The sequence below is a fragment of the Aedes aegypti genome, chromosome 1 (genome assembly GCF_002204515.2).
Source record: "Aedes aegypti strain LVP_AGWG chromosome 1, AaegL5.0 Primary Assembly, whole genome shotgun sequence".
Taxonomy (NCBI): domain Eukaryota; kingdom Metazoa; phylum Arthropoda; class Insecta; order Diptera; family Culicidae; genus Aedes; species Aedes aegypti.
The window spans coordinates 167,348,602-167,358,355 of NC_035107.1; positions in this window are offsets into that span (position 1 = coordinate 167,348,602).

A 9,754-nucleotide genomic window follows, 5' to 3' on the forward strand; every position below is an offset into this window, starting at 1 on the left:
CAGGTGATTCATTGTGTGGGAATTCATTCATGGTTGTTACGTGATACTCACGTTTAGTTCCCTTTTGATGGCTATCGTGTCCTTGTAGCAATATCGAGTATACGGGAATCCTAATAGGTACATTACATTGTTACATTATGTTCATTCAAGGGTAACTTCTAATAATTATCTTGCTTACCGGTCTTGGTAACTGGTGCCTCGAAGGTAGTTTAGAGATAGGGAATAGTTCACAATTGAGGTTACCTAGTGTGTAGTTTAAGTTTTAGAAAATTTCATATAGTTTTAAGACAAGTAGCCTTACCAATTATTTTGTATATAGTAGCCGGTAGTATATCTTAAAGTTCACTAGATTTCAACAATTTTTTACCAAATCACTAGTATTACAAATAGTATTTCAAGTATTTCATTTCAAGATCACATTTGCATGCTATTCTTTTATCGGTATTTCTGTTATTTTCGGTTTTTCACTCACCCAGTGACAGATCGAATACCTGTCACTCCACTGTCATCTGCATTGTCGTAGATTCTTCAGGCTGCGATAGATGTAGACGTCCAAATGATAGATGCGCGCATTGGCCTAATAGGGTAGGCCAACACTCCCCCCGGGTACGCCAACTTCCAGTTGGTTTACGATCCTACGCGCTGAACATCTAGGACAGCCAATTTTGCCACAGGACGTTCGTAGATGCCAGTTGTTGTTCTCACAGTTGCTGAACGAATCTGCCCGTCGCGGCTGTTTCTCGTAGATATGACCCTGCCTTTTGGCCAGCAGTTTCGAGGTGACCTGGGATCAACTATGACGACGACATCCCCGGTAGTAATGGGCTTGACGAATTGGAACCACTTTGATCGGCGGGTAATCTCGGGTAGATAGTCGGTTACCCAACGCTTCCAAAACCTGTTCGCTAGGATTTGTGAGGTACATAGGTTCTGTTTCAAAACACGACCAGTATCATCGATGTCTGATATAGGTTTCGAGCCATCGGAAGAGCCAAGAAGGAAATGGTTTGTAGTTAGGGCTGGACCTGAATCGTCATCCACTGGAACGTGCGTTAAAGGTCTGGAATTTACGACATTCTCTATCTCAATCAGCAGGTTACGCAAGACTTCATCAGACAGAGCCTTAGTAGAGCAGACGGCAAGCAGATTATTTTTGATAGTTCGTATCAAACGTTCCCAGCTTCCGCCCATGTGTGGTGACAATGGAGGGTTAAACACCCACTCGGTCTCTTCGTTCGTGAATTCTTTCATCATTACATTTTGGTTGATAGTAGTCTGCAGTCTGCGTAGCTCTCGATCTGCACCAATGAAATTGGTTCCTCTGTCGCTGTAGATCTTGCGAGGTTGACCACGACGAGCAACGAAGTTACGAATCGCCATAATACACGAATCGGTGCTGAGTGAATTGACAAGTTCTATGTGTACGGCTCGAGTGGTCAAACAAGTCGCCAACATTCCCCAACGCTTCTCGCGCCTTCTTCCGACAACAACCTCGATGGGGCCGAAGTAGTCAATACCTACGTGCGTGAAAGGACGCGAAAAAGCTTCTAGGCGTCCAGGTGGTAGATCGGCCATAATCGGCATGCTCGGTGCTGCACGTTCGTTCTTGCATTTTTGGCAATTTTGACGCACTTGGTTATACGATGTCCGTAAGCGAGGGATTTGATACTTCTGACGCAGCTCGTTAATCACGGTTTCGTGGTTTTGGTGGTGGTATCGATTGTGGTAGTGGTGAATAATTAGTGTGGTAATGTGGTGTTTCCTTGGAAGGATGATGGGATTTTTTGCGTCTTCGGTGGTGTACTGGCACGCCGCAATCCGTGTCTTCATTCGCATAATGCCGCGGTCGTCAATCCACGGGAGGAGTTTGTATAACACACTATTTTTAGGAAGCAGTTTAGCGTTTTTTAAGGTGTGATGCTCTTCCAAGTACTCGTCTTGCTGAGCAACCCGTATGAGCCAGGCTTCGGCTGAGCGGAGTTCACCTTTGGTGAGAGGGCCACAGTTAGTGGGTTTTCGGTGGAATTTGAGGCGACAGTTTGAGATGAAGCGTAGTACTCGTGCCACGACACGCTGTAAACGATTCCAGTTGGAGAAATTGTGTACTTTAATGACCGGCTCCGGTGGCGTGTAATGGACAAGTAATCTTGTCAGTAGCTCGGTGTTCGTCGACTCATTACGGACGGGAAAGACCGGCCAGCTTTCAGGATGCTCCCATAGAAAACCTGGACCACGAAACCATCTACTCCCGGTGGACAGATCGGGTAGGCCGTCCCACTTAGTAGCATCGTCGGCAACGTTGAGCTTGCTTGGTACGTATCGCCAGTCTTGACGATCAGTAGTTTCCAGGATTTCGGTAACACGGAAACCAACAAATTGACTATATCGTCTGTGGTCGGAGTTGATCCAGCATAACACGTCTCGAGAATCCGTCCAGTAGAACCTTTGGGTGATACTGATGGCTAGCGTTTCTAGCACGGTCCGTGACAGCCGTGCTCCAATAACTGCCGCTTGTAGCTCCAGGCGTGGAATCGACGTCAGTTTCAAAGGGGCGACTCTGGCTTTAGCCGTGACGAGTGAACAGTGGATTTCTCCGTTCCTCAGAAACCGCAGAAAGCATGCGGCCGCCATTCCATCTTTTCCAGCGTCTACAAATGTATGAAGCTGTATTTCATCGGCTGAATTGATGAGGTGGTTGGGCCATAAAGAACGGGGAATTTGTAGTTTTTCCACCTGCGGTAAAACGCTTAGCCAATGCTGCCATTTCTCGAACGCATCATCGTCAATTTCTTCGTCCCAAGTGACACCCGATCGCCAAACATCTTGAAGCAGGACTTTCAAATAAGCAAGGAAATGAGCGATGAGTCCGAGCGGATCAAATATGGTCATCAGCACTCGTAGCATTTCTCGCTTTGTGGGACGTCTGCCGTTTTTGAGTAAATCTGAATCGCAGCGATTCCAGCCGATCTTATAGGTGAATGCATCGGCTGTTGTATTCCACCACATGCCTAGAACCTTCTCGGTAGCCAGTTCAGTTGAGAGATTCAAACTTTTTTCCTCTTCCACGTTCTTCTCCTCTAGTGCTTCCATAACCTTTTTAGAATTGCTTATCCAGTTGCGGATCTCAAAGCCGCCCTGAGCATGAACGTGCCGAACGTCCTGGGATATTTGGATAGCTTCTTCCTCTGTGGCGAAACTAATCAGCATGTCGTCAACATAATGCGATTTTGTGATTGCCTCGCATGCCTCCGGGTGGCTTCCGATAAACCGGTCAGCGTTGATGTTCTTAACGTACTGAGCGCTACTAGGAGAACAGCATGCTCCAAAGGTCATCACCGTCATTGCATAGATCACCAGTTCGCCATTTTCGTCCGTCCAGTAAAACCATTGGTACCTTTGATCTTCTGGACGGATGTTCACCTGGTGGAACATCTCACGGATGTCCCCGGTCACCGCTACAGGGTGCAATCGGAAGCGCAGCAAAATGCCGAGAAGAGAACACAGCAGATCCGGGCCTTTCAGGAGGACCGAATTCAGCGAGACCCCGTGAACTTTAGCAGCTGCGTCCCACACTATTCGAATCTTTCCGGGTTTGTTCGGGTTGGTCACCGGAAATACGGGCAAAAACCAGGCATTTGCAGACTGCTGTTGAACTTCGTCATGAGAAACTCTGCGGATATAACCCTTAGCGATGTAGTCGGCTATCTTCTGTTGCAAGGTTGCTGCGAGATGGGGATCATTCGCCATGCGTTTTTCCAGGCATTAGTGTCGATGCAGCGCCATTGTCCGGCTGTTAGGTAGACGGACGTTGTCGTAGCGCCAGAGTAGGCCGGTTTCGTACCGGTTTCCTGCGCAGCGTGTTAAGGATTTTAACAGGGTCTCAGCTCGCTCATCGTCGGTTGACAGAAGTGGCTTGGATGAACTGTTGATTCCCAGGCTGTCGATTGAGAAGTAATCTTTCATTGCTTGATGCAGATCATTATCGGATCGCTCGTTCACCGAACAAACGTGGAAGCTGTAGTGGAACATGCTCGGTGCATCTCCGGATCCCAGGTTACCGCAAATGGTCCAGCCTAGACGCGTCTTTGTGGCAATTGGTTCTCCGAATTCTCCTTCTCGACTCTTTAGGGTTAAACCCAGCTGCGCATGCTTTGTTCCAATCAGGATGCGGGGACGTGCATCACGGTACGAGGAAATTGGCAATCCTTCTAAATAGCGGTACGATTGTTTCATTTCATCGAAATCCAGAGTCTGTCGTGGTAGCCGTAGCTCGGAAACGGTATGAACCTCATCTAGAGTAAACTTCTCTGCACCTTTATGCTGTCCGGCGACTTGGAGGCGAACGATGCACGAATCCTTCTCGCATCGCTCTGTGCCGCCTGTCCAGCGTAGGCATATTGGACTTGGAGTTCCACCTAGTTCAAGCTCGTCGGCCAAACATTGGTCCAATAGTGTTGCTCCCGATCCTTCATCGAGGAACGCGAAGGTATGAATTGTCTTTTCCGGTCCTGATAGGACTACTGGAAGGTAGCGGAATAGGACTGCGCTGGAAACTGTTTGGTGTGTATTACAGTCCAAATCAGCGCCGCTGGTCGTCTGTGGAGGAATTGAATTATCAGCCGTCTGCTTGGTAGGTTGCTGTTTGGACTTCTGTTCATTGTGCAGCAGTTGGTGGTGCCTGAAAGAACACCCATCTTTGCCGCACGATTTCGCCTTACACAATCCTCTGTGTTGATGAAGACAGGTTCGGCACAGTCCGAACTCTCGGATAACAGCCCATTTAGAATCCCTCGAAAGCTCCAGGAAACGCTTGCACTTGTCCACGGATTTGCAGGATCCTTTGCATACCGGACAAATTTCTCTTGTCGGCGCTGCTGCAGATGCTTCTGCTCGCAATTTAGAATTCGTGTCGTAGCGAATTTGTGTTTCAGAGTGGGTGTTGAGATACGCTTCTCCTTTCTCTTTCCGGCGAAATTCGTTTCGCATCGGCTTCGTTGCAAACGATTCTGTCGGGAACGTTACCGAACTTGCTGCTTCGGCCAGCGAGTATATCCACTCACTAAAAGTCGCAAGGTTGACAGCCGGCTGAATTTTTCGGTGTTGTGCCCACGTAAGCTTTATTGATGGTGGAAGCTTCCCAACAAGCTGGTGTAAAAGACTTACATTATACATGTATTCTTCTAATCCGCATGAATCAACAGTTGCGCAGAAATTCTGTACACTAACGGCAAAGTCTACCAACGTCTCCAGACGATCTTCACGTATCGGTGGCAGAGAGCTAATCTTCCCAATCAACGAATGCACAATGATCTCCGGTTGACCAAACAACATTTTTAGAGTACTCATTATGCCCTGGACATTACCCGGATGCATCAGTCTGCATTTTACAGCTTCATAAGCTTTTCCTTTCAAGCTTCGTTGCAGTCGCACGAGATTTTCTTCCTCCGTGAATCCACACATAGCTGTCGTGCTGTTGAACATGGATAGAAAAATCGGCCAATCTTCCGGGTTGCCAGAAAATGTTGGTAAATCCTTTGAAACCGCTTGCCTTGCTGCGATTTGGGAGCGGGACAGCTGGAACGGATCGTATTCGTCTAGTTGCATCGCCTGGTTTCGACTGAAGGCCCCATTGTTGTTCTGTTCTAGAACCGTCGAATTTGCTAGAGATCGGGAAACCCGGTTCAACGCCGGCTGAATTCTCGTAGATTGTGGCTGAACATTGGGATTAAAATACTTCGACATTCGGATGGCTTCTGGCTGACGTGCGTCGAACTCCTGCTGTGCTGGTAGCTGATTTGCTTGGCTCCGCTCTTGCTGTGCTGGCAGTTCGTTTGGCTGTTGCATTGCCTCGGAATGATACCCCTTCTCGATCCAGTTCTCCACACGGTTCCGAGAATAGACGCTTGAACTCCGACTCGATCCTCTTTCACTGGCTAGCTGTTCCAGTAACTGATACTTTTTATCCAGGAACGCTTTATGTTTCTCCGCTTCTAGCTGTTCAGCAAGCCGGCGACGCTCTGCTTGTTGCTCTTCGAAGGCCTTTTCCTCTTCTAGCCGCTGTAGCTGCAATTTGGCACGGTTACGTGCTGACCTCTGGGATGACGAACACGAGACCTCCGATGATGCTTCGTCCAATCGGATGGCAGGCAGTCCCTCTAATGATGGAACAAACAGCTTTTTTCCAGTCCTATGCGGCTCTTGCGACGAACGTACTACTGGATCTGATGTGTTCGGTGGCACGTGACGGCTACCGCTCGATGATATCTTCTGCCCTTTGGTAGAGCCTGCCTTTTGCGATGAAGCACGTTTAGACGAGTGTTCTGTGTTGGCATCCTTCAACGCTGAATTTTTGTCTGATGTTGACGTTCGCTGGTTCCATGTAGCAGTCTTGCAGTTGGCACAACACCAGCTTTGATCGACAACTTCATCTGTGACTCCAACGCACGCAAAGTGATGCCATCCATCGCACTGGTCACACTGCACCATATCATCCGAATCGGCTCTTCTACAGGTCTTACAGGTGTATCCATCGATGGTCCTTTCGTTCCCATCCACCACCACTACCACCGGATCCATATCCTCCTCACCAACCACTTCACTAACCACTTCACCTTCCTTGGCCTTTTGCACACTCTTGCCACTCACTTTGCTACTTCTGCCGTCGGACTTTGTACCACGACTCGACATGCTCGCGAACCGAATTTTTCGTAATAAACGAAAATTATATTATGTTGGATATGATCCAACGTCGGGAATATTTCCGAAATTATTATTCTCCGGCACGGAAATGAAACAATCAAATGATCCGTTGTTTGCGTTGAGAGAATATAATTTTCCTAAAGAATAATTTATAATTTTATAATTTAATTGCGTGATACGTGAAGATAGTTTTGAGAACCCCTGATAACATGCTCAGGTGATTCATTGTGTGGGAATTCATTCATGGTTGTTACGTGATACTCACGTTTAGTTCCCTTTTGATGGCTATCGTGTCCTTGTAGCAATATCGAGTATACGGGAATCTTAATAGGTACATTACATTGTTACATTATGTTCATTCAAGGGTAACTTCTAATAATTATCTTGCTTACCGGTCTTGGTAACTGGTGCCTCGAAGGTAGTTTAGAGATAGGGAATAGTTCACAATTGAGGTTACCTAGTGTGTAGTTTAAGTTTTAGAAAATTTCATATAGTTTTAAGACAAGTAGCCTTACCAATTATTTTGTATATAGTAGCCGGTAGTATATCTTAAAGTTCACTAGATTTCAACAATTTTTTACCAAATCACTAGTATTACAAATAGTATTTCAAGTATTTCATTTCAAGATCACATTTGCATGCTATTCTTTTATCGGTATTTCTGTTATTTTCGGTTTTTCACTCACCCAGTGACAGATCGAATACCTGTCACTCCACTGTCATCTGCATTGTCGTAGATTCTTCAGGCTGCGATAGATGTAGACGTCCAAATGATAGATGCGCGCATTGGCCTAATAGGGTAGGCCAACAACAAATGAAAAATTTCGAATTCAATATTTCATAATATCTGTTATAATATGTTCATCTTTTATTTCCGATACTGTAATACCGTAATCCGGGGTAACATTGATCATTTTTTTTTTTGAATATTTCTTAAATATTTCGTTTGAAAATGCAAATGTTGCAAATTTTATATTTTTAAAACAAGTACTGCCACCCATAGCTCGTGACTACATATTGTATTTTGTTTTTTGAAAGATTTAAGTATGTTTAAAAAAATATTTTAAGTGATTTTTTGATATGGCTGATATGGGGTAACATTGATCACCTATGGAAACAACGTTCGGTAATATTGAAAATATCATTACTTACTTGAATCATGGCCCCTGAAGCCGAATATGAAGGCCAAACGCTTACAAGTCATTTACTTTTTGAGTTATTTTAAAATTAAAAACACCTCGAACCACGGAATACGCCTAAAGGCAGGCAATTTCCTAAGGGATTTCTATATTCTTTACAGTAATTCGTTAATGTTGCCAAATTGAGCATACTTATGAAAGTTTTGACAACGGAATCGTTTTCGGCGATGCCATTTTTAGTAAGAACAGCATTTTCCTTGCTCATATCGTTTGCAGAACTTATGTGAGACATGAATCTTCGGTAGTGTCATCCTTACCCATTGAAATCATTGTTTCGAAAAGATGACATATTTACGCATAGGGTAAACGCAATTTTCGCAGAAATCCTCACTTACATTTGCTTATGAATATAAGAAAGAGAAGCACCAATCGTGATTTGGAAATGTTCCATCAATAAATGATGATACGAACTTTTTACGAGATGAGTCATTCCGATCAATGTTACCCCGCTGATCAATGATACCCCGGATTACGGTACCAAAGTTCGCATGGTCGACGTAAGCGTCAATACGACCAAAATGCATTTTTTCGTTACCTAATAATATACTCGTTTGACATGCAAAGAGCACTTCTTTGTTTGAGAATATTTTAATTATAAGAAAAAACACGGATTGACTCGAGCATATAGAGTAAGGTGGAGCAAAAGTACGACCTTAGTGGTATAATCAAAGTTTCCAGGAAAAGAATAGCAGATGAAACAAAACAAATACTATACAGTGAACCTTCAACATATTGGCTATAATTTTGCTGAACAAACCTGTGTCAAAATATTTACCCATTGTTAGTTATAACAGTTTCAAAATTGATTGTCTTAAATGAACTTTTGCCCCACCGGTGGGGCAAGAGTACGAATTTAGTATGGGGCACACAAAATATCGATACTTTATGACAGGCATACTTTATACCAGCCGTAAACTTGTGTTTGCCGAAAAATACACAATAAATTTTCATATATAAATTGCCCTAAACAGTGTTAATTGTAATATACCCAAAAATAGCAATTTTTCGCAAAACTAAGTGGAAATGTAAAATTTTGGTGTCATTTTCCGCATGTTGTGGCCAACAACAAGCCACTGGGGTGCATCATTCCGCACCACACCGGTGGACAAACATGCCTCATGATGAGGCCACAAACACTACACCAACTCACCACCAAACCAGCAACACTGTTACTTACCTGTTCATCATGTTACCTACATACTCATCATCATACCTGAAACACACAAAACATTAGATAAATATATAATTAATAGGCAAAGTAAAACTACTTACCATTCGTTCGTTCTAGATCGAGATACAATGTTATTGTTTACCTTATACATTGTCTGACATTCATTCTTGACAGTTCCAGAAGATTCTGCAGTATACTTATTGTATAACAGTTAGTCTACAATACATTCTTGTATACAACAATAGGCGACTAGAATGATCCATGCAACAAAATAGGGAAGAGTGGAATATAAATAGGAGGCCAAAATCTGTTACATATCAGTCTGAAATAAACCGTGAATTCGAACGTATCTTTCTTCGTATTATTTATTCCCTACTGGATTGTATCCGCGGGAACACCGCATGATCAGGCAAATTTTGCTAAATTTGAAGATAATATGTGGATTTTAGGCAATTTTCAAATTTTTCCGTGAGTTTATACATAGGTCGAACTTTTGCCTCGCTGATTCGAACTTTTGCCCCACTATGGGCCGAAAATTGTTTCCAAGCATTTATGCAAAAACTAATACAACTCAAAGCATCCTTATGATAGGCCTAGAAACGCCCTTACATAAAATAGTGAAAAATATTTTATCTTCATTTGGTCCCATGCATCGAAAGTTTGACCAAAAATTACAATATTCACG